At 33.6% G+C, this 25,087-nt stretch overlaps 1 long non-coding RNA gene across 3 annotated transcripts; it reads left to right on the forward strand.

The window, feature by feature from the left end:
* The first annotated feature begins 828 nt into the window (after positions 1-828).
* LOC114296152 (uncharacterized) lies at positions 829-17,237 on the forward strand. Of its 3 annotated transcripts, none has more exons than XR_014342195.1 (7): positions 829-1,137; positions 4,875-5,002; positions 5,816-5,908; positions 6,218-6,474; positions 6,586-6,672; positions 16,849-16,895; positions 16,990-17,237. It is a non-coding gene; the product is annotated as an uncharacterized LOC114296152 (long non-coding RNA). The 3 variants fall into 3 exon arrangements; XR_014342196.1 differs by having other exon boundaries at positions 864-1,137; positions 5,816-6,101; XR_014342197.1 differs by lacking the exon at positions 5,816-5,908 and having other exon boundaries at positions 858-1,137.
* Positions 17,238-25,087: the final 7,850 nt, after the last annotated feature.

The raw sequence follows: 25,087 nt of genomic DNA on the forward strand, positions 1-25,087 counted from the left end.
AACACAATATAACATTTTTTTTAACTGTATTTGCCACATGTACAAAACTGATCAATGGCTTTATATGACTTAACAGAAAAAATAAAATTTCAAATTGATCTCTTGTACAATGATAAAGTTTCTTGAATTTTAGTCCCTGTAGTTTCAATTAACTCGATTTTGTTTCTGAATTTACGGATTTATCTCAATTGCTTATAATTGTTGGGTAAATCACATCAATAATCTTTTCATTTTGTTCTTCCATATAGTTTTAATTGACTCACTTTTGATACTTAATTTTAGATTTTACGTTAATTTAGTCGAATTGATAACAACTTTAGGGTCTTTAATAGAAATTTTTCATTAGATTGGTTAAGGTTAGTTGATCAAAAAAAAAGATTGGTTAAGGTTAAGTCACTGAATTGATCAAGTATTTTGTTTTACTCATAAATCGATCACAGGTTGCATTTGGTATTAAAAAAAAAATGCTATCAATTGGATCAATTTGAGACAAAATAAAAAATTCAAGGTTAAAATCGATTTAATTGAAATTACAAAGACTAAACTGACATAATAGGCAAAATAGAGGGACTAATACTGTAATTAGCCTTAATTGTTAGCAATTTTTAATGACAAATATGCATATAAGTGACATATGTCATTTGTTTAGAGGTAAAATAATAAATTTACTCAACTTGTTGAGTTAACCTCAACAAATTCGGTGATAATTTTTCATCAAAAATACCAACGGTATTATTAATTAGACTAAATTGATACAAAATTAAAAATTATAGGTTACAATTGATTTAATAAAAAATATAAGGACCAAAATTAATATTTATTTTTTTATTTAAAATATTAACAAACTCATTCTCCACCAGGTTGCATTTATATTATACAACAAAGGAAAGAACGAAACTGAAGGAAACAAAGCAAATTTGATGAAGCAAAATCGGTAGAGCAGATCGAGATAGAGACAGAGGCAGAAGTCTAACAATTCTGAAATTAGCATAGCAAATTTGATTTTCGCAGGTCAAAGAGGTGGGAACCAAATCATGAAGCAAGGGTTTATCATTCTTTATCTTTCATGGCATCCTTATTTACCATCTACACCACAAATTTGCTGTGTTTTCATCTTCTGTGATTAGAGTTCATTAGGTATTCTTTCTCTCTTTCTCACTCTCATCAATGACACACAATACCTCTATCTTTGTCACTTATTTATGATATTCTTGTTTTAGGCATAAAACTTGATACAATCTGAAAATCTAAACTTTTAACTCATGAATTTATTAATTTTCATCTTTTAATATAAAAGGTTAGTTGTAATTTACTATTATTGCATTTATGTTGTGATTTTATATAATGTTTTACCGGTGTTTGTTTAAATGCTTTAGTGGGTTTTTGCATTTTTTTGCTATGATTTTTTTTTAGTACAAATTACTCAGTTAGATCACATAGACAAGCCAGTTACATCAACACTGCTCCATGGATAATACTAGACATTTTTCTGTCATTGTTTAATTATGGTTTTGATGTACTCGCTACATAGTCCATGTTTTTAATTTTTTTTTTTTTTTTTGGGTAACTATTGTACTTTGTATCTATCAATTTAATACTAATGTCTCAAAACTAGGGAACCAATGTGCATTGGCCCGTTCGCCACTATGACACTTTTAACAGTGTAATGGAGTTGAGAGGGGGCTTTCTAACTTGCATGGGTAGTGCAATTGTCAAGGGTAATTGCAAATTTGAACATTCTGGGCAATCCTTTAATGGCCCTACCTTTGAAGAGGTTCCTCAATAGGGGAAGGGAAAAAAAAAAAGAAGAGAAAGTTGTAAAAAAAGCAGGGAGCTGTGAGGACTTGCAAGGTTTGGGCACGTAATTGTTTGGTACTAATCTTTTATATCGTGCATTAAAATTTTGCTTATATAGATAGTTGGTAGGAGCGTTTATTACTCAACCACACCTACTTTTCACAACAAAAGTTGGCTAACCTTTTGGTGTGTATCAAATTAGGTAGTTACTAATAGAATAGCTTAGAGCATATTCAAGGGGTTAGGTTGTACATAATGGCTCAGTAACAAATTTGTTATACATCTATTTATGACGTTTGACTGATTTCTTCATCTCTAACTATTCCTTTTAATTAATGAAATAAAGAACATGCAGTTTAAAAATCTGGGTTTATTCAGCTGATGATTGAGAAGGGTGATAATTAGTTAAAGGGCATGGGGCATGATCAAGTCAATAAGTCAACATAGCTTTGTCTAGTTGCGAAAATATTAGGAATAATTTGAAGAATATTAGTGAATCAATTAGCAATGATACAAGAATGCATGCAATGCGAAGGAAAGACATAACTTTTACTATTAGATTTACTATAAAAATATCCAATAATTAACTCATTACATGTATACTTCAGTAATTTGTGAACATTAATTCCACTCTAATTTAAGCACTGAACTAAGATTGATCTTCCAGGGATTAATAATTTTACAGTATATTTAGAGTTATGATCTCTATGAGTTAATTAAAATTAGAGTGGCCCTTCGGATGAAAGCACACTTTATTGGGCAAGGGTATGAGGTGGAGAAGTTTGTCTTCAACATTCAACAAGTTAGAAGCTGCTTATAGTACCTCTGATGGGTCTGGGTGCACTGCTTATAGTGCTCTACTTGGACTGTGTGGGTGAAACAAAGGAGATGTCATGGTTTGAGATGGAGTTGTGTGCAAAGGAGATTTGTTTTGCTGATGTTTTGTTTAGCTAATTGCAGTTGTGAGTTGTTTTGCTACTGTGATGCAGTAAATTTGCTATTGATTTGTTGTGTTTGCTAGTTTGGTGTTTTGCTAATTTGCTGCTGTGAAGCAGAGGAGGAGTCATGGTCTTTGTTGCTTTTGGTTTTGCTGCTATGTACTAGTCCAAATGTCCAAAGGACATTGGGATCCTCTTGTGTTGGTAACATTGAGACACAGCACAAGAAGTGAGTAAAAGGTTGCTTCAGGTGTGTGTCAGGAAGAGCAATATTATGGGTCTTAAGTGATAGGTGTCTAGTGTGTTTGTTGTATAAGTGGTATATCTAGTTAAGTGTGTCGGGTCAAATGTGTATTTGTGTTTGTCAAATTTCCTAGTGTCTGATGCAATTGTAGACTATCTTCTCTTATAGAAGTGTTTTCCTTGTGTGTTTTCAAGAAATCTCATAACCTAAAGAACAAAAATAGGAGTTTTTAAGCAATAGGAAAATGGTAATCTCTAAATGGAATAAAATAGACTCCATTGTACTTCCAAAATAAGTCATTCATTTCAATTCTATATAAGAATGCTACCTAAAAAAAATGCCCATTTTTACTTGCATGATCAAACAGAGTTTTCACTAAAAAAAAACTTAAACCTTAGGGACAAGAGCAGTCTAGGAGGTGTGCATATTGTTATAACAAGGATAGCGTTTTGGGCTAAGAGCAATCTCGCAGGTGTGCATTACATCCATGGTAAGGGCATGATAGACACAATGGATGATGGCACAAAAGAAAAGGCACATCAATATGTGCTATTTAATTGTGAGACAGTCAACAAATTTATTGAGTAAGACACTCCACATCTGTAATCAATTATTATTATTGTTATTATTATTATTATTATTATTATTATTATTATTATTATTTTACATACTTTTCCACACACTCACAAATCTTTTTTATGGCACACAGAAAACACTGTAGACTTATTGCTATACAAAATCCACGTCTTCGTGAAATGGCCATTGATAAACGTGTAATTAGTGTTTTGAAGTTCCGTAAAATTTGACTTGATATTAACTTCAATTTCATTCCACACTTACAGAAGTTAGGTTGTCAATTGTCTGAAAATAAGTTAACGAATTGCATAATGCAGGGGATAGTCAAATAATTGAAGAGCTTAGATGATTGGCTCGTGGTCCAAATAGAATTTTCACAAAATATAAGCGATACTTGATAAATGGTTTTAGGTTCCATACTAAGGAGATCGAGCGAAAAAGAAAACCTCAAAATAATGGGGTTATTGTCACGGCAAAAATACAAAGCTTTGCAAGTGGTAGAGATGGAAATCCTGTCTCTGGAGATGTTACATTTTATGGTGTGTTAACAAAAATAATTGAGTTAGATTATTTGTTTGGGAAGAGGGTTGTGTTATTTAAAGGTGAATGGGTGTCACAATTAGGAAAAAGACAAGATAAAGATTGCACACTAGTCAACTTTGCATAATTAATGAAAGATGCTGAGCCTTTTGTGTTGGCTTCTCAAGCAGAACATGTAATGTATGTAGAAGACCTCAAACACAAAGATTGGCAAGTTGCTATCAAGATAAATCTGAGAGATTTTTATGATATGATGGACGATGTGGAGGCATACTTGCAGAGTGTTATATACAATACACAAAGTGGTGATAAGGACAATAATTTTCATTTGTTTAGGACAGACATGTCTGCTGCTATTGTAGATGCACCACTTTCTCATATGTTAAGAGACAACGATGTTCATGGCGATGGAGATGAGAAAGAATTAGATCTTATGTGACTGTTAAACTTGTTGAATATTGCTAGTTATTTATATTTGAAAGCAATTCTATAGTTTCCTTTCCCTCTCTTTCTTTATCATTGTTTTTGTTAATTTAATTGATTGTTTGAAGAATGAATAATGCATTTTTAATTTGACTAAGTCATTTTCATATGTGGCTACAAAATATTTATTCACTATATGTTACATTTAGTCACTATCAAGATAGCAACACAATAAAGGTAAATACACAATTTTTCTTTGTTAATTTTATTCAAGTATTTTGTTCATTTGCAAATAATTTATTTGGATCATTCTAAGTTTACAATTGGACTTGTCTATTTTGCTTGAATCATACTAGGATTCATCTGTAAAGCAAAAAGCCTATAGACCCATATCTTCAGTTTCACTCAGGCAATGTTGATGAGTTTAGTGAGTCAACTCCATCTGAGATTCAGCCAAACTCTAGTCAGCCCAATAATGATGCAGGTATGCAAGTTCAAACCTTATAAAAATGTCACATTATTTCTTCATATATACTTTATTAGTATTATTTATTTATTTGTTTATTTATTTATTTATTTAACTAGATGATGCTAGTAGACAAAAGAAAACTAGAGGTCCCACTCAAATGCGTAATATTTGGGGTACTCGAGATAATGAGCACCTAATAGTCAATTGGAACAAACTTGGCCAACCTGATGACAAATTGGCAACAAAGTTATCATCATTCATTAGAACTATTGTGCGTGGTGGGAAAAATGCACCACTCACTTACAAGAATTGGCATAAAATCCCAAAACATTACAAAGATCACATATGGGCACTTATACAGGTAAATGACATAATATTATGCAAAGATCACACGTTAAAAATAGTAAACATGAGTAATATGATTAAAACAACACTCTTTATAATTTTTTTGTATTTTTAATCTTGTATGTAGAAAGATTAATTTTCTATTATTTTATTCTTCTCTCTTTCTCTCTCTCTCTCGCTCTTTCTCTCTCTCTTTTCAGTCAAAGTTTGATCTTCCAAGTCATGCTAGGACTTGGGTTATGAAGTGCTCCAATAAAAAGTTAAAAGACTGGAAGACAAACATAAAGAAAAATTATTATAAAAACCACTTGAGTTTTGACCAACAAAAGCATTATAAAGATAGTAGAGTATATGCTGATCAGTGGGAACACCTTATTAAGTATTGGGTCATCGAAGAAGTAAAGGTATATTTGATCTGATCATTATATGTTCTTTTACTTGCTATAGTTTGGGCACCATTAATTTATGCATTTGTAATTTTAGGCACAAAGTGATAAAAACAAAGCAAGTCGTGCAGAGCGAAAATATAATCATACTACTGGAACAAAAAAAATTTCACGTGTTCGAAAGGAGCAGGTTAATTAATCTTTTCATGTTGTATATTTAATATAATAATATATACATGATGTGACAGAATGATATAATTTATATTTTGGAATATATTATTTTGTTGGAGAATAAGTTGGGACACTCTCCAACACGTGCTCACATGTTTAAAGTATGTTATACAAAGGAGACTGGAACCGCTGAGGCAATGAAAGCAATGATAGTATGTACCAAATAATTATCTGCCCATTTGAACTTGTAGATTAGTTAAAATTCCCACATTATAGTGTTGAGTGATTGAAATGTATATATTAAGTTATGTTTATTGCAACCTTATAGGATGAAATGAATGAGAGGACAACTTTAAATGCAAATTTATCAAATGATTTGGACAAGTGATGCGTAAAGAAAAACATGGATGAGTTCACATGTATGGATTAAGTGTCTCCCCATCTAATTTATGGAGAGATACATCTGGTCATAAAGCAAACCAAGACACAACAATGAATGCTATGGAAGCTGAAAATTCGGAGCTAAGGTCTAAAGTTTCCCATGTTCAGCATGCTACGAATAACCTGACAAACACATATAACCAGGTAATTTTTTTAATAGAATTTATAACTTATTAATGTTTTCCTACACATATGTATACATACATATATCTATGTGTATGTGTTTGTAAAATTAATTAGTTCAAATTTGGTTAGGTCACAACAGCTTCTAGTCCTCTTGACATGGCAGCTCGACATCAAGCATGGCCCTTGTCATCAATACAAAATGCCTCTCTTACTTAGGTACCCACTAAGAGCTAATCATAAATATCACATTACTTCCAGCTTTATTTTATAATAGTATACAAAACTTGTCTTACAATTAACCAAGGAATGAATATTGCAGACCTAAATTCCATTGTTTAAATCTGAACAAAATGTGCTACAGAGTCAAAATCATGACATAATGAAGCTTGTGCTTTTTTAAAATTTTTTATTTTTATGTTCTTGTGAAGCTTTAACAAGACATCTCTCCATTATTTATTACCGCATGGGCTCTTTCTGATTCTCTCAAAATATTGCTTGAAAGTAATTAGTTGATTGTCATTTTTCACAATTACATTTGATCTACATTGTTAAGGTTAGGGGATCCTGATATTGATAATGGGCATGGTTTTGATTGTTGTTGATTGGTGCCTTTGGTTGTTATTGATTTTTTAAGCTATTGTTTGATATGGTCGAAAAACTTACGGTTGTTACTTTTATATAATTTGTTGTAGTGTGGTGAACCAATTAAGTGATTAAATCATTTGGCTTACTTATCTACAAGAGAAATGCATATCACTTTCAGTTATAATCATCTTCACTCTGGCACTCTATACTAGTTTATTTTTTAAATATTATTTATTAATTGTAACTATATAATTACTTAAGTAGTTAAATCTTGATTTACAGGTAGGAGATATAGTTGATCTAAAAAGTATCATTAGGCTAACAGAAATAGTTGCAATCGGAGTACTTAAAGGCAAAGTGTAGCAACCCTCACCTTACTCTTGTCATACTTGCATACATTCATGCATGGTTCTTGTCTTGTTATGTTGTTTTGTAAGTTTTGCCTTGCCTTGCCTTGTTTTGATTAAGTGTTGCTTGCATGATTTTGTTCCTTCCTCGGCATGTAGCCGAGGTCATCTTGAGTTTAGTTCACCTCTGAACCTTTGTACTTAGAACAGTTTTGGAACCACTTGATCGACCCCCATCTTCACCTCGGGCATGTTTGTCGAGATGTTTTGCAGTTAGTAATCCTTGTCCTTGGGCAGGTATGGCCTAGACCGAGGTGTGGCACACCCCGGCCAAGGTGTGGCACAGCTTAGTCAAATGTCGTCCTCCCTAGCCGATGTCCTTGTTACCCTGTTGCCGAAGCTTTGACTTTAGCCGATGTCATTACTTGCTGATGTGTCTTGCCTTAGCTTGCTGCATATGCTTTATCATAGACTTGTCTTATCAATCAATCATCTTTTGAGTTGAACCAACCCGGTAGCGCCACGTGTCTGAGCTGATTGTTAAGACAGCCGGCAGACCCAGAAACAAATCATTTTGTCTCAAATCTTTGCATTTAGAGAGAGAAGCTCTAGAGAAAGGAGGAGAAGTTCTTGAGTGAGAATAGATCTTCCAAGCTTGATCTTCGAGGTTTGAACCATTGGATTCGAGTTTTGAGGTTAGAATCTTGATCTACTTTGGTTGTTGTTATTGATCATCTAGCTGCATTGCATGATCGGATTTGTTTTGCATGTCATGCATCGATTTGAAGTTGGTTTTGGAAGAGAAAAAGAGTATTCATGTGTTCTTGAAGAAAAGTCTCATTTTGATCCGAAAGTTTGGAACCAGAACCATGTTTTTGTGTTTGCTCTTGCATGACCTTCTTGTACGGGTACCGAGGTCCATGTTTTGAACTCATGGCATGAAATCTCAGATTTTTGTAACAAGTTATGATCTTGCATTCATCTCCCTCATGATCATGTTCATCATATTCTTCATGTTCTTCAAAGGGAAACCCAGGTTTTCCCGACTTTGCTTTTGAATGAGGCCATCAGGACCACACCTCGGCAAGGAGGTGTAGGACCTCGGTAAAGACCTGGTTGGTACCCAGTGTGTTTTCATGAGACGGGAGCAGTGTTAAACTCCCAGCATGTTTTGCTTTGTCATTGACTTGGATCTAGTGAGAATGCCGGAATCATTTGCATGCACATAAAGCTTGTTTTGAGAATGTGATTGCCATGTGATTGTAGGTCCTTGATCTTTTCTTTGAGCCTACACCGAGGAGATCTATGTGAGTGGTATTTTTAATAAAGCTATATTATGTTGTTTTAATAAATCTTGCTTTGCTTTGTTTTGACGAAAGTATTTGTTAAGCATGAATGAATAGCTCTGTTTTGATGTATCAAGTATAAGCTTGTTTTGATGTCATCCTTGAAAAGTCCCTTGTGCTGGAGGACTCTAAACTTTCGCAGCACTAAGTATAAAAGGATACGGTCCTTTCTTGGAAAGACTATCATGTTAAAGCGGGCTACGGGCCTAAGTAACACAAGACCATCGTGTTAAAAGGAGCTACGGGCTTAAGTAACACAAGTCCCTTGTGCTGGAGGACTATAATCTTTCGCAGTACCTTTGACTAATCGATTACGGATCGTGCAGTCTTTGTTTTGCCACTGACGGTTTACCACGTGGACTTGTTTGTTCGGAAAGCTTGATTTGTGTTTTGCCGATGCCAGTAAGCATCCCTTGAGACTTGTAAGACTTTGATAGATGAATACGGTTCATCCCTTGTTTTGATAAAGTTTTGATGTGTTTTGCTCTGTAAGGATCTCGGCTAATATTCGTATGATCTTGGCATGTTTTGTTTGGAAAAGACTTTGGCTATATTCATGCAAAACCTTTATTACTAGTACCATTCATTGAGTATCCAAGCTCACCCTCTCTATATATATGTAGGTGATGAGCAGGACGTCGGCGACGCCTAGAATGTGTTTTCGAAAGCTTGTTTTGGATCCATGGTTTTTGTCGGCTTTGTTTTGTATTCACGTCGGCGATGTCATTTCTTTTATGTCGGCGAATCTTGAAAATCATGCTTCTTGGCTTGTATTCACTGTATTTTGTATATGTCGGCTCGAGAAGCCTTTTGATCAAGATGTAATACGTATTTTACCTTGTTGTATTCAAGTTGTAAAGATGTATGCCACTACATTTGATCTATGCACTGCTCTTACGGACCACTTGTATTTTGATTTATTTCTTCCGCATTCGTGAGCCCCGTTTATTATACTCTGATTGTGTTAAACTTTTGAAAATTGGCCTTCGGTAATCTCGGATTACTGGCCATCACGGCACCAAACTACTAGGGGCGGTTTGGGGTCGTGATAGAATGGTATCAGAGCACAAGTTCCTCAGTATACGTTATTCACACACTTTGAGTCCTAAAAGAGCATAGGATTTCCCTTAGAAAGATGTTAGGATTACATCATGGTGCTTGCTATTTAAACGAGGTGTGCATTGTCTTGACATACCTATTTGTTACTTGCCTACGTGGTTATTTGCTTATTTGTTTTAAAGTCACACTTTGCATGCTCATAGCATCATGAGGAGAGGTAGACCTCCAATTGGCCGGGATCAGCCCGAAGACAGATTGGACAGACTGGAAAGATTAGTTGAAGGTTTGGTCCACAGCTAGCCTTATATGGGGATGGCACGATAGCTTTGATCAGGGAGTTCAAGAAAATGAAGCCACCAAGATTCTCTGGGGGTATAAAGCCAATGAAGGCTGAGGCATGGGTTTTGGAGATGGAAAAGTTGTTCGAGATCTTTCCTTGCACTGACGCTCAGAAAGTGACATTGGCAGCATTCACATTAGATGATGACGCCCGCAGATGGTGGATGATGGTTCGAGAAAGCAATCCAGATCTGACCTGGACCCGATTCTTAGAGTTGTTCTACAACAAACACTTTCCCCTAAGTGTTCGAAACCGCAAAGCTACCGAATTTCAGACTTTGACGCAAGGCAACCGAACAGTGGCAGAATACGACCGTGCTTTTACTGAATTGGCGAGGTTTGCACCTCACATGGCCAACGATGAATACATGAAGGCCAGGAAGTTCGAGAGTGGGCTTCGCGGACCGATTCAAGACCGGGTTAACTTGCACAATATGCCGACTTACGCCGAAGTGTTGGACAAAGCCATTCAGGCCGAAGCTAATCTGAATCGATACCAGAGCTCGGGGGAGAACCAGCGAAAGAGACTGAACTATGACAATCGCCGAGCACAGCCGGGCACCAAGAAGAAGACGAACATGGGCAGTGCTGGTAACCTAAGGCAGGAAGGTAATGCTAAACCGACGTGTTCGGATTGTGGGAAGCAACATTTCTGGGTCTGTCGTCGGACGTCTGGAGCTTGTTATGAATGTGGCGAAGTTGGTCATTATGTGAAAGATTGCCCTAAGACAAAGGCTGATAACAACAAGAAAGGTAAGAATACCTCGGGTTCCGTCCAGAAGGGTAATGTTGGAAAAGGACAGATGAGATAGGGCAGAGTATTTGCGCTAGTACCAGGGGACACTCAGAATGCTGAGGCAGTGGTGTCAGGTATACTTCTAATTTGCTCCCAAGATGCCTATGTGTTGATGGATTCGGATTCTACGCATTCGTTTATATCTACTAAGTTTGCCGAGAAAATTAATAGAGAACTAGAGCCCCTTGATTATGTATTATCTGTGTCCACTCCATCGGGGAGATCTATGATTGTTGTATCCATTTATAGAGCATGTGTTGTTGTGATTGAGAATGTTGAACTGTTAGTAGATTTAATGCCTCTGGACATGACTCATTTTGATGTTATACTGGGAATGGATTGGTTAGTCGCAAATCATGCATCTATTAATTGTGTTTCGAAAAGTGTCACATTGAAACCCCCAAACCTAGCCGAGGTTATCTTCCACGGTAAAGGGATAGTGCCCCCGCCTTACTTGATTTCGTCCATTAAGGCCTATAAGTTAATTCAAAAAGGGTGTTGAGGCTACTTGTGTAGTATACTGGGTGATCAGAATGGAAATGTTAATTTAGCCGACATCCCAGTTGTTAATGAATTCCCCGACGTCTTCCCGAACAAATTGCCTGGCCATTTAGCCGATAGAGAGATAGAGTTTACTATTGATATCATGCCGGGAACCCAGCAGATCTCCAAAACACCCTACAGGATGGCCCCAGCTGAACTTAGGGAATTGAAACTGCAATTACAAGAACTGTTAGATAAGGGATTTATTAGTCCGAGCACTTCACCATGGGGAGCACCTGTTTTATTTGTTAAGAAAAATGATGGCACACTCCGTCTTTGTATCGATTACAGAGAACTTAATAAGGTCACCATTAAGAACAAGTACCCATTACCTAGGATTGATGATTTGCTTGACCAATTACAAGGAGCCCAAGTCTTTTCTAAGATTGACCTTAGGTCTGGTTACCACCAGCTTAAAGTTAAAGCCGAAGATGTTGAGAGGACTGCTTTTCGGACAAGATATGGCCACTACGAGTTTTTAGTAATGCCTTTTGGAGTGACCAATACCCCTACTGCATTTATGGATTTAATGAACAGAGTCTTCAAGCCATACTTAGATGAGTTTGTAGTTGTCTTCATTGATGATATATTGATCTATTCCAAGAGTAAAGCTGAACATGAAAATCATTTGAGACTTGCCTTACAGATTTTGAGAGACCGGAAATTGTATGCTAAGTTTAACAAGTGCGAGTTTTGGCTTCCTACTATCTCATTCTTGGGTCATGTGATTAGTGAAGAGGGTATCTCAGTTGATCCTAACAAAATTGAAGCCGTAGTAAATTGGCCGAGGCCGGCTAATGTGTCTGAGATTCGTAGTTTTCTAGGTTTGGCAGGTTATTACAAGAAGTTTGTGAAGGATTTCTCAAGGATTGCAATTCCATTGACGCAATTGACTAAGAAGGGAACACTGTACGAATGGACTAAAGATCAGGAGTCAGCTTTCCAGGAACTGAAGACGAGGTTAGTTACAGCACCAGTACTCGTACTTCCATCAGGTAATGAAGAATTTCATATCTATAGTGATGCATCGCGTAAGGGTTTGGGTTGTGTATTGATGCAAAAGGGTAAAGTCATAGCATATGCATCTCGTCAGTTAAAGCCACATGAGAAGAACTATCCTACCCATGATTTGGAGCTAGCAGCCGTCGTATTTGCTTTAAAGATTTGGCGTCAATATTTGTATGGAGCTTCTTGTCAGGTTTTTACAGATCATAAGAGTTTAAAGTACCTATTCACTCAGAAGAAATTGAATTTGAGACAGAGAAGGTGGCTTGAGTTGTTGAAAAACTATGATATGCAAATTCAATATCACCCAGGTAAAGCTAACAGTGTGGCCGATGCTTTGAGCAGGAAGTCAGAAGGAAATTTGGCGTGTTTGACCATGATAGCAGTGGAGCCAACTATTGTTGATGAGGTAAAGACAAGACAGATGGAGGATAAATTCTTCAAGAAAGTAGCCGAGGAGATGGTCACAAAGCCGAGATCAGGATACACCATCGAAAATCAAGTGCTTAAGTTCGAAGGAAGGTTATGTGTGGCCGACATCCCAGAGTTAAAAAGGAAGATTTTGCAAGAAGCCCACAACTCCAAATTTGCCGTTCATCCAGGAAGCACCAAGATGTATCAAGATGTGTAGCGGACCTTCTGGTGGCCAAATATGAAAAGAGAGATAGCTGAGTTCGTATTCCAATGTCTGTGTTGTCAGCAAGTGAAGGCAGAACACCAGAGACCAGCAGGACTCCTACAACCATTGCCAATTCCTGAGTGGAAATGGGAACACATCTCCATGGATTTTGTGGTGGGTTTGCCGAGGACGCAGAGAGGTATGGATTCAATTTGGGTTATCGTTGACAGGTTAACTAAGTCAGCACACTTCTTGCCAGTTAAAACTACGTTCAATGCCGACCGACTTGCCGAACTGTACATGAATGAGATTATTAGACTTCATGGTGTGCCGGTGTCCATTGTATCAGACCGAGATTCGAAATTCGTTTCTAGATTTTGGCAAAGCCTGCAAAGAGCCTTGGGGACTGAGTTGAGGTTTAGCACAGCTTTTCACCCCCAGACTGATGGGCAAACGGAAAAAACTATTCAGACACTTGAGGATATGCTCAGAATGTGTGTATTGGATTTCAAGGGAAGTTAGGAATCGCATCTGCCATTAGTAGAATTCGCATACAACAACAGTTATCAAGCCAACATCAGAATGGCGCCGTATGAAGCTTTGTATGGAAGGGAGTGCAGGTTGCCGATATGTTGGACCGAGGTGGGAGATACAGCTATAATTGGCCCCGAGTTAGTTCAAGGAACGACCGAAAAGATTAAGCTCATTCAGTAGAGGATTAGAACTGCGCAGAGTCGACAGAAGAGTTATGCCGACCAGAGGAGAAGAGAGCTAGAATTCGAGGTTAGGGATCATGTATTTTTGAGGATCTCGCCGATGACAGGAGTTTCCCGATTCGGAAAGAAAGGTAAATTAGCACCTCAGTATATTGGACCATTTGAAATTCTTGAGAGAATTAACCCCGTTGCCTACAGACTTGCTTTGCCGCCAGATTTAAGCCAAGTCCACAATGTGTTTCATGTTTCGATGTTGAGGAAGTATATCCGAGATCCACTACATATAATTGATCATTCTGGGATTACGGTTAATGAGGATTTGGGCTACGAGGAGAAGCCAATGAGGATTATTGACAGACAAGTGAGGCAGTTCAGAAACAAATCGATACCAATGGTAAAGGTCGAATGGAAGGAGCATTATGGCACAGAAGCCACGTGGGAAAAGGAAGAGGATGTGAGAATCCGTTATCCAGAGTTGTTTATACAGTAAGGTAATTTAAGTTTGGGGACCAAACTTCTTTAAGGGGGGTAGACTGTAGCAACCCTCACCTTACTCTTGTCATACTTGCATACATTTATGCATGGTTCTTGTCTTGTTATGTTGTTTTGTAAGTTTTGCCTTGCCTTGTTTTGATTAAGTGTTGCTTGCATGATTTTGTTCCTTCCTCGGCGTGTAGCCGAGGTCATCTTGAGTTTAGTTCACCTTTGAACCTTTGTATTTAGAACAGTTTTGGAACCACTTGATCGACCCCCATCTTCACCTCGGGCATGTTTGCCGAGATGTTTTGCAGTTAGTAATCCTTGTCCTTGGGCAGGTATGGCCTAGACCGAGGTATGGCACACCCCGGCCAAGGTGTGGCACAGCTTAGTCAAATGTCGTCCTCCCTAGCCGATGTCCTTGTTACCCTGTTGCCGAAGCTTTGACTTTAGCCGATGCCATTACTTGCCGATGTGTCTTGCCTTAGCTTGCTGCATACGCTTTGTCATAGACTTGTCTTATCAATCAATCACCTTTTGAGTTGAACCAACCCGGTAGCGCCACGTGTCCGAGCTGATTGTTAAGACAGCCGGCAGACCCAGAAACAAATCATTTTGTCTCAAATCTTTACCTTTAGAGAGAGAAGCTCTAGAGAAAGGAGGAGAAGTTCTTGAGTGAGAATAGATCTTCCAAGCTTGATCTTCGAGGTTTAAACCGTTGGATTAAAGTTTTGAGGTTAGAATCTTGATCTACTTTGGTTGTTGTTATTGATCATCTAGCTGCATTGCATGATCGGATTTGTTTTGCATGTCATGCATCGATTTGAAGTTGGTTTTGGAAGAGAAAAAGAGTATTCATGTGTTCTTGAAGAAAAGTCTCATTTTGATCCGAAAGTTTGGAACCAGAATCATGTTTTTGTGTTTGCTCTTGCATGACCTTCTTGTACGGGTACCCAGGTCCATGTTTTGAACTCATGGCATGAAATCTCAGATTTTTGTAACAAGTTATGATCTTGCATTCATCTCCCTCATGATCATGTTCATCATATTCTTCATGTTCTTCAAAGGGAAACCCAGGTTTTCCCGACTTTGCTTTTGAATGAGGCCATCGGGACCACACCTCGGCAAGGAGGTGTAGGACCTCGGCAAAGACCTGGTTGGTACCCAGTGTGTTTTCATGAGACGGGAGCAGTGTTAAACTCCCAGCATGTTTTGCTTTGTCATTGACTTGGATCTGGTGAGAATGCCGGAATCATTTGCATGCACATAAAGCTTGTTTTGAGAATGTGATTGCCATGTGATTGTAGGTCCTTGATCTTTGCTTTGAGCCTACACTGAGGAGATCTATGTGAGTGGTATTTTTAATAAAGCTATATTATGCTGTTTTGATAAATCTTGCTTTGCTTTGTTTTGACGAAAGTATTTGTTAAGCATGAATGAATAGCTCTGTTTTGATGTATCAAGTATAAGCTTGTTTTGATGTCATCCTTGAAAAGTCCCTTGTTCTGGAGGACTCTAAACTTTCACAGCACTAAGTATAAAAGGATACGGTCATTTCTTGGAAAGACTATCATGTTAAAGCGGGCTACGGGCCTAAGTAACACAAGACCATCGTGTTAAAAGGAGCTACGAGCTTAAGTAACACAAGTCCCTTGTGCTGGAGGACTATAATCTTTCGCAGTACCTTTGACTAATCAATTACGGTTCGTGCAGTCTTTGTTTTGCCACTGACGGTTTACCGCGTGGACTTGTTTGTTCGGAAAGCTTGATTTGTGTTTTGCCGATGCCAGTAAGCATCCCTTGAGACTTGTAAGACTTTGATAGATGAATACGGTTCATCCCTTGTTTTGATAAAGTTTTGATGTGTTTTGCTCCGTAAGGATCTCGGCTAATATTCGTATGATCTTGGCATGTTTTGTTTGGAAAAGACTTCGGCTATATTCATGCAAAACCTTTATTACTAGTACCATTCACTGAGTATCCAAGCTCACCCTCTCTATATATATGTAGGTGATGAGCAGGACATCGGCGACGCCTAGAATGTGTTTTCGAAAGCTTGTTTTGGATCCATGGTTTTTGTCGGCTTTGTTTTGTATTCACGTCGGCGATGTCATTTCTTTTATGTCGGCGAATCTTGAAAATCATGCTTCTTGGCTTGTATTCACTGTATTTTGTATATGTCGGCTCGAGAAGCCTTTTGATCAAGATGTAATACGTATTTTACCTTGTTGTATTCAAGTTGTAAAGATGTATGCCACTACATTTGATCTATGCACTGCTCTTACAGACCACTTGTATTTTGATTTATTTCTTCCGCATTCGTGAGCCCCGTTTATTATACTCTGATTGTGTTAAACTTTTGAAAGTTGGCCTTCAGTAATCTCGGATTACTGGCCATCACGGCACCAAACTACTAGGGGCGATTTGGGGTCGTGATACATAGGCGCATCTAAAGAAGTAAAATGGGAAGAACTAGGACCTGACTATTGGGAGGTACATGTTCAAGTTCCAGTTAAACCTAATGAGAGCTTAATCCAATAATATGGACTTGTCAAAACAGTTGGACAAGCTATTGGAGCTCATGTTGCTTGGCCTGCTCCATTTGTGGTATATTTCTTTCATAAATACTAATTTCATTAACAAATTTATATTAACTTAATATAGTTTCAATTACCTTTATAAATTTATCTTTTGGATGCAGATTTCACAAGTTATGGATGCTAGCTCAGAATATTTATATAAGTGAGGTTGAGAATTTGGGAACTAATTTTGTTTTGATAATTTGTCTATCCGGAAGATGGATATCACTATGGCTTTTTAGAATTTATGGTTGGAATAATTTTCTTTTAAATGTTTTTTGCTTTAACTTTGTTAGTGTGCTAGAATATTTTATAATTTTGACAAGGGATTTTTATTGCAATATAAATAAATTTATATTTCAATAATAAATAATTGATTGTGGTTTGATTGATTGATTTTTTTTTTTTTTGATGTGATGATCCTATGGTGGTAATATTTATTTATTATTATGAAAATATTACGGGATGAATGGATGTCAAAATAATATAGGATGTGGCAATTAATATTCAATTGTTTATAAAATCGATTCAATTTTTACACGTATTTACACATGCTTAGTTGTAGCTTTTAAAAGTGTCAATGAAAAGAACATATAAGTGACATTTTGTAGTAGTGATAGTAGCTTTGCAAAGTGTCACTGAAATAAGTTCTAATGGCACTTATATCCATTTAATGGCACAAATGAATTGAATTTAGTGGCATTTATGAAGTTGTTATAAATATCAATTGTGGCATAACAAGCGTCATTAAAAATCCATATAGTGACATTTTTTAGATTGCAAGTCTTCTTTAATGGCATTTGATAGCGTCATGAGTAGTGTTTATCATAACATTAAAGTGTCACTGAAAATCTTTAGCCTTGATGGTGTAATGACACTTACAAGTGTCACTGAAATGCTACTAAATCTTTTTTGAATGGCACTTGATAGTATCACAAATAGTGTTTATCATGACATTAAAGTGTCATTAAAATTCTTTAGCCATGATGGTGTAGTGACACTTGCAAGTGTGACTGAGGTGCCACTAGTATCTATCGTGGCACGGGTATAAATGGCACTTGTTTAAAAAGCCACAAGATTAAAAAATGTCATTAGAAGAATAGTTTTGTGGCACTTTCAAGTATCACTAAATTAAGAAAATGTTGCAGTGAGAGGTGTGTGTATGTTCTATTGGGTATTTCAAACTCATGGCGTTTTATATTAGGTGACGAGGAATTTTCTAGAACGAAGGCAACCCTGATAAATATGTGGAACTGTGGTTAACTTAAATGTATAAATTGTAGTTTAGTTTTTGAGCTCTTTTGACAATATTGTTTGTAATATTTGTTAACTTAGTAATTAAAAAAACAATTTGTCTCTAATATCAATCTTAGTTGTATTACTTAATTATATAGTAAAGTGTATCACCAGTATGACCCGATTATATTGAGTTACTTTATTACCTTGATGTCTTTGATATTTGGGGCGATAATGGCTATGGCTATGGCGATGGCGATGGCGATGGCGATCGCGATGGTAGCGTGGCCATGTAGTGGTGAGAGTGGTGGTGGTAGTGTGGTGACATTGGTTAGATTTTAGTTAGGAAACATTTTTTTGTCCAAATACGCTTGTTTTTGTTGACTATAAAAAAAAAATTTTGTGATTTTCGTTTTTCATTATACTAAACATCAAAAAATATAAAAATATTTTTCAGAAAATGGTTTTCGCCCAAACAAAAAGATTATTAATTTTCCCTCACGCTGTGAAGTTGATGTTGAAATAAATAAATAAATTAGACTTATCTCTCCTGAAATTTAGAAAAAATATGATTAGTTTCACACTATTAACATAATTACATTATATATTTTTTAAGGTTCTAATACATAACAAACTAGTACAGAGGCATATCTCTGGAAAACCAAAAATAAGCAATACTGACTACGAAACCATCAACAAAACAAAACAAAACAAAACAAAAAAGAGGAGAAAAAATTAAGAAAGCTTTACATGGCATAAATAAAAAATTGTATTGCCATCTATTTTTAATTAAAATATATATTTATTTTTATTTATTTTAGTGTATATCTACCATTTAAATTTGATTTAGCCTTAACAATTATATCAAGTGTGAGATTAACTGTATTATTTTTTAACTTTAAAAAAAATACAATTTATCCAAATAAAGATAAACAAATCTATAGACAGACATGATACATGCTTTCCACAGTCGTTCAGTGTCGGTAGAGATAGGGCATCTTTGTTTTGAGCATCTCTCTCTTAATTTGGGCTTTATTTTTTTTATTTTTGTCACAACTCAAATTCAATTATTTTCATGTATTGACTATATTTTAACCATAAAGCTATCCACAGATAGGATGGCTTCTCCCCAATCCTTGTCACGGAACTTATTTCGGCAATTTGAATTGTTCAATATGTTCATTAGATATTTTGATCTGTTTAAATTGATTGAACTGAACCGATCTGATCTGCTGCATTTTGGATGGATGCGTGATGACGAGCAAACAACTGGGGATTGATTTTTTTTAATCTGCATAGTTTTAGACGGATGACGGATTTGAGATTTCTTTAGCCGTAACCGAACCACCAAACCGCTAGCACCCCTAGTAATTTATAAGATTTTGTGTTCTTAATTTGTTTAGATATTTTATTTGTTTTTTCAATTGAAAAAGAATTTACATATTCTGTAATGTTTTCAATCTGTTTTCTATTTAAAAATCCTTTTATCAAATGACAAGTGTTGATATTTGATATTTTTGTGTGGAAAATATAAGACTTAATTTTGTCATTTTTTTAAAAAATCAAATGAAATAGTTTTTGAGTAAAAAAAAGTAATGAAATAACTTTGATAATGTAAGGTTTTTTTTATATGTATTTATTATTGATATTTGATAATTTACTTGATGATCTTTTGATTATATTGAGTTGGATTGTTATCTAACAAAAAATATATATTGACAAATTGTTGTATTATATTCAAAATTTGTAAAAGTTTAAATCGCCAAACCGATTCGTATCAATCCGCAATCACTAATCCAACGAACGAATCCGGATTGATTTTTTCTAATCTACCAACCCGGCGGACAGATGACAAATTAGAGATTCTTTGACCGCAATCGAACCACGAACACCCCTACTATTGACTATATTTTAACCATAAAGCTATCCATAGAGAGGATGACTTCTCCCCAATCCACATAAAATTAGAGGGTACTGTTGGATTTTTGTAGATCCATCACGGAACTCACATTAATAATTTAAACTGTTCCATATGTAGGACTTGTCAAATATTTTATCTTTATAAAAAATTATATTGATCAAATCACATTTGTGTCACTGGTAAATATGATTTTAAAAATAAATTATTGATACAAATATAATCTGATCAAGTAATTATCAATATCTGATCAACATAATTATAAAAATAAAGTAATTGATGAATTTTAAATATTGAACGATCCAAATTATCAAAATCCGTAATAAACTCACGTTGCTATAATATGCTTTCCACCCTCAGGCTCACGGTGCTATTTTTTTATTTTTTATTTTTTCAATTTGAAATGTCTGAAGATATTATTAATGCTCTTTACAAAAGTCAAAGAATATGCCATTCCCATTGGAGTTTGAATTTATTGAATTTGAATGTATTCATTTTTTTGTAAAATTATATTTATGGTACCTGTGATTTGCTTTTTATATTAATTTAATTTTTATAGTTCTAATTATATTAATTTTATATTTAATTTTTTATATTATGTCAATTTTATCTAATTGATAATATCTATTAAAAAATTAAACAAAAATAAAAGACAAAATAATTTATTCAGAAAAGAATTACTTTGAAGAGAGTTACATAAATATTTACATACTATTTTCACCCCAATTTCTAAAATGGATGCTATCAATTGAAGTAAAATGATACAATATGAAAAAAATTCAATCGTAGAATAGATTCAATCAAAATTACAAGAATTAAATTAATAGAGGAGACAAATTACAGTGCTTACAAATGTAATTAGTCTTTTTTTTTTTTTTCTTTTTAAATCTTTCTCTCATGAAACTAGAAAACTATAATAACTTTCTTACAAAATTTTCTTTTTCACCAAATGCATACTAATTATTATTTTTTCACTTCTATTTCATTTCACTCCACTTTTATCACATCAAATTTGTCACTCTAGGTAATGGGACGCAACTCGAATAATTTTTCTATAGTTAGTAAGCACGCGATTTCCTTGATTCTATTGTTAAAGCAATTATAAACATCTCTCCTTCCTCTAGAGATCTCATTTTCTTTCCAGGGTGATTGACAACATTAAATCCAAGTACATAGTTTTAAGAAAAATTACACTTTTTACTTTTATAGTGATTCAAATTTTAATTTAGTTTTTATTATTTAATTTGACCAATTTAATCCTAACACTTTAAATTCAAAATCAATTTAGTGTTTTTGTCCAAATTGAACGGTAAAATTAATGATTTTATAATATGTGTTAGCCTTTTAAGTTGTACACAAAGAAAAAATTCACAGTTAATTGGACCAAAGGACCGAATTAAAATCTAACTTAAAGTGTAGAGACCAAGTCGTTCAAATTGAAACAATAAGAACTAAGTGTTAAATTTAAGTCAAATAATATTTTGGGGGGGGGGAAGTTTTTTTTTTTCATTTTTTGTGAGAGAAAATTACAAATATTATTATATCAGTTCAAACTAAACATTTTATTATGAAGAAAATTACAATATAGTCAGAATCATATAACAAATCAACCAAACAAATCCAACACATAGAAAGATCTCAAAAACATACCAGCAGAAAAATCCAATATAAATGGGGAGAGTCAAATCTCTGATTTCTTAATGAGGTGTAAATTTTTTTACCTAATTAAAAAAAGCATTTAGATTTTTATTAATAATTAACTTTATATTTCTGATCTAATATTCTTACTGGTCCCAAGAGTACACTCCAATTCCTATGCTATATAGTATTCAAGCCTATGAATTATCATGTTTTCCATATAAAAAGATTTTTTTGTTAAATAAAAGAAAGGATTATCATGTTTTTATTGTTCATAAGTGCAAAACATGTTTTGTTGTGGACGACTACAAAAATTTCGTAATATCAATCATAAAATATGCAATCTTATTATAAATTAGTGTAATAAAAAATGTCGTAACCAAGCAACAAACTTCCACAAGAAATATTTTTTGGGCCAAAACAAGTTTCATTTGATTTGCATGCACGTATCTACATGCATTAGTGTAAAAAAATTCAGTCTTAAATTTATATGTATCTATATATATATAATATATCTAACATATCTGAACACCAGTTTTGGTGTCTCAGTCGCACATATCCTTCAATTACATAAGCTATAATTAAATTTAATGAACCTTGAACTTATGTAATGTTTATTATCGTAAGAATTTACAAACAAAAGATCTCCTAATAGACTTTCAATATAATGTAATCACGTGAAGGATTTTATGACCCTTACTAAATTGTTTCTTATTATTTTTCAAGAAAAACATTTTTTACTTTAATAAAATAAATTACATATTTCATTTAAGCTTGCCAATGGATCGGGTTTACCAAATCAAATTCAAACCCATTCAGAAATATCTTAATTTGGTTAATAAAACCCTATTCAATTACCCAATTATATCATAATCCATTTGATCCAATTTTTAACAGAGTGGATTTGGATAAATTCGATCCCATTCAATTATATATTCAATCTAAAAATTAATAATATGCGTAACAAAAGTCTAATATGTTTTGTATGATGAGTGATTGGTCAAAATATTAGTTGTGTTTAGCATGTAAAAATGAGTGTGTTATAATGAAAAATAAAAATAAAATAAGACTTTGCGATAAAAGTAATTTTTATTGTAGTGAAACAAACAAACTTATGGATCAAACATCCAAATAGGGCAGATGGATTTGGATTGGCTGTTATTGAATTTGTCAAATTTGGATTTGAATTTGAATTTGGATATGGCTTATTTTTTGACTTTTTTGGCTTATTACACCAAGATGTATACAAAACTAGGGAGGTGATCTAATCTATATAAGTCAATAAATTACATATTTTTTGTGTTGCCATAAGAGCAAGGAATAGCTAATTTGAATTCAGATGTTTTCAAATGCAAATATATATATATATATATATATATTTTTAACATAGATAGCGTTAATATGTTAGTATAATCATATTACAACTAAAAGTGTCCGAGGTTGCTCCATCAACTCAAACTCCCTCACCTTCTCCTCACCACAATCTAAAGTGCAATTATTAGACTATTGAGCGAGACCCCAACATCTTAAATTTAGATAGATGACTCATTCAAATTCTTATGAATGGCTAATCGGATCATATCGGCTTTTTTTTAATCTAGTTTGAATCCAACTTGTTGCCTAATGGCTCATTTAAATTTAACATTTTTTAATTTTTATCATTTAGTAGAGGAATATTTAATTTTTAGATTTTATTTATCTCTTGGTGTAGTAAATTAATTTACATAATAAATTTTTTGGTGTTATTTTAAAACTTTTTAACTACAAAAATTTTAGTTACATCCTAAAGTTTTTCTATACAAACTATTTAAATCTTAAGATATTTTTACTGAAAAAATAGCAATGACACTTATACTTTCCTTTTTTGAGATTTAAAAAAAAAAATAGAGTGCAAATATTATTTCTTAAAAAAAATATAATATGAATGAATTTTATATAAAAATTATATCTATTAAAAACACAAAAGAATTTCTATAGTTGGGTTTGAAAATTTGACTATTTTAATGATTTTTTAATTTTTTTACTATGTTATGAGATGAAAAAAAACTGTTATGTTTTGAATAATTTGACTATTAGTTGTAGTTGAATAAATGGTTATAAAAGAAAAAATGATTGGTTGATAAGTAAGACACGATATTTTATTTTATTAATTATTTTAATTTATTTTATATTTATTGACTATTTTGATAAATAAACAAAAACAAAAACCAAAAAACACACACATACACACAATATCTCAAACAAGGCCACAGTAACACAGCACGATTAAGGATCCCTTTCTTGACTTTTCTTCTTAATTTTCTACTTGTTAGGTCATTGGACTTACTTTTAGACCCAATTTTAATAATTCGAACCGTTCACATTTTAAGATTTATTAAGCATATTATAGTTGTAAAAAATCAAATTGATCGGATATCAGAAACTACGTGTTTGAATCATCGAACTAAAAACTATGGTTGCGTTTAGTAGAGTTTTGTAAATATGATTTGAGAGTATGAATTGTATTTTGAGTTTGTGAATTGTGAAATTATGATTTGAGTGTAGAAAATTTGTTTGGTTATGATTTTTGCTTAAAGTGTTAAATTGATCTTTGAATTGTATGTGGAATTGAGTTTCGAAAGTTTGATGTGACATGTGAAATAAAAAAATTTGTTTGGTGATGAATTTTCAAAATAGTTTTCAAAACTTAATTCAACCTATAATTGATAATTAAACACATAACTCATAACTCGATATTTATATTTTTGATCAACAGTCATAACCAAACTATTTTTAAAATACTCAAATAAAAAAATGATTTTTTTTTCAATTAATTGTTTTTAAGTAATTTTTTTGAATAATTTTTTTTCAAATAACTTCTATGTCAATTAATTTTATTTCAATTCATTTTTTTGTCAATTCATTTTTTAGGCTTGTATAAACATTAAAAATATTAAAAATATTTTTAAATTATTTAGAAAATTAAAATATAAAAAATATTTAGAAAATTAAAATATTAAAAATATTATGAAAAATAAAATATTAAAAATATTCTGAAAATTAAAATATTAAGAATATTAAAAATATTCCAAAAATCAAAATATTAAAAATATTCCGAAAATAAAAATATTTACAATTAAAATAGCAAAATATTAAAATTAAAATATTAAAATATTTTTATGAAAATTAAAATATTAAAAATATTCCTATAAAATAAAATAAAATATTTAAAATAAAAAATAAAAAATAAAAAATATTTAAAATAAAAATTAAGTTATTTTTGAGTTTTAAAAAGAGTCTTGAGTTGTGTGTTTGGTTATGAGTTTTGAAAGGTAATGATTATAGTTTGAAACGAGTTTTGAGAAATGGGTATAGAATTATAATTTGAAAGCTGCAACCAAATATCACACTCAAATCAGTGGTGAAACTATATTTTGAAATCTAAACCA

Source organism: Camellia sinensis, chromosome 10, assembly GCF_055761805.1.
Source record: "Camellia sinensis isolate YWXY chromosome 10, ASM5576180v1, whole genome shotgun sequence".
In the NCBI taxonomy this organism is placed as follows: Eukaryota; Viridiplantae; Streptophyta; class Magnoliopsida; order Ericales; family Theaceae; genus Camellia; species Camellia sinensis.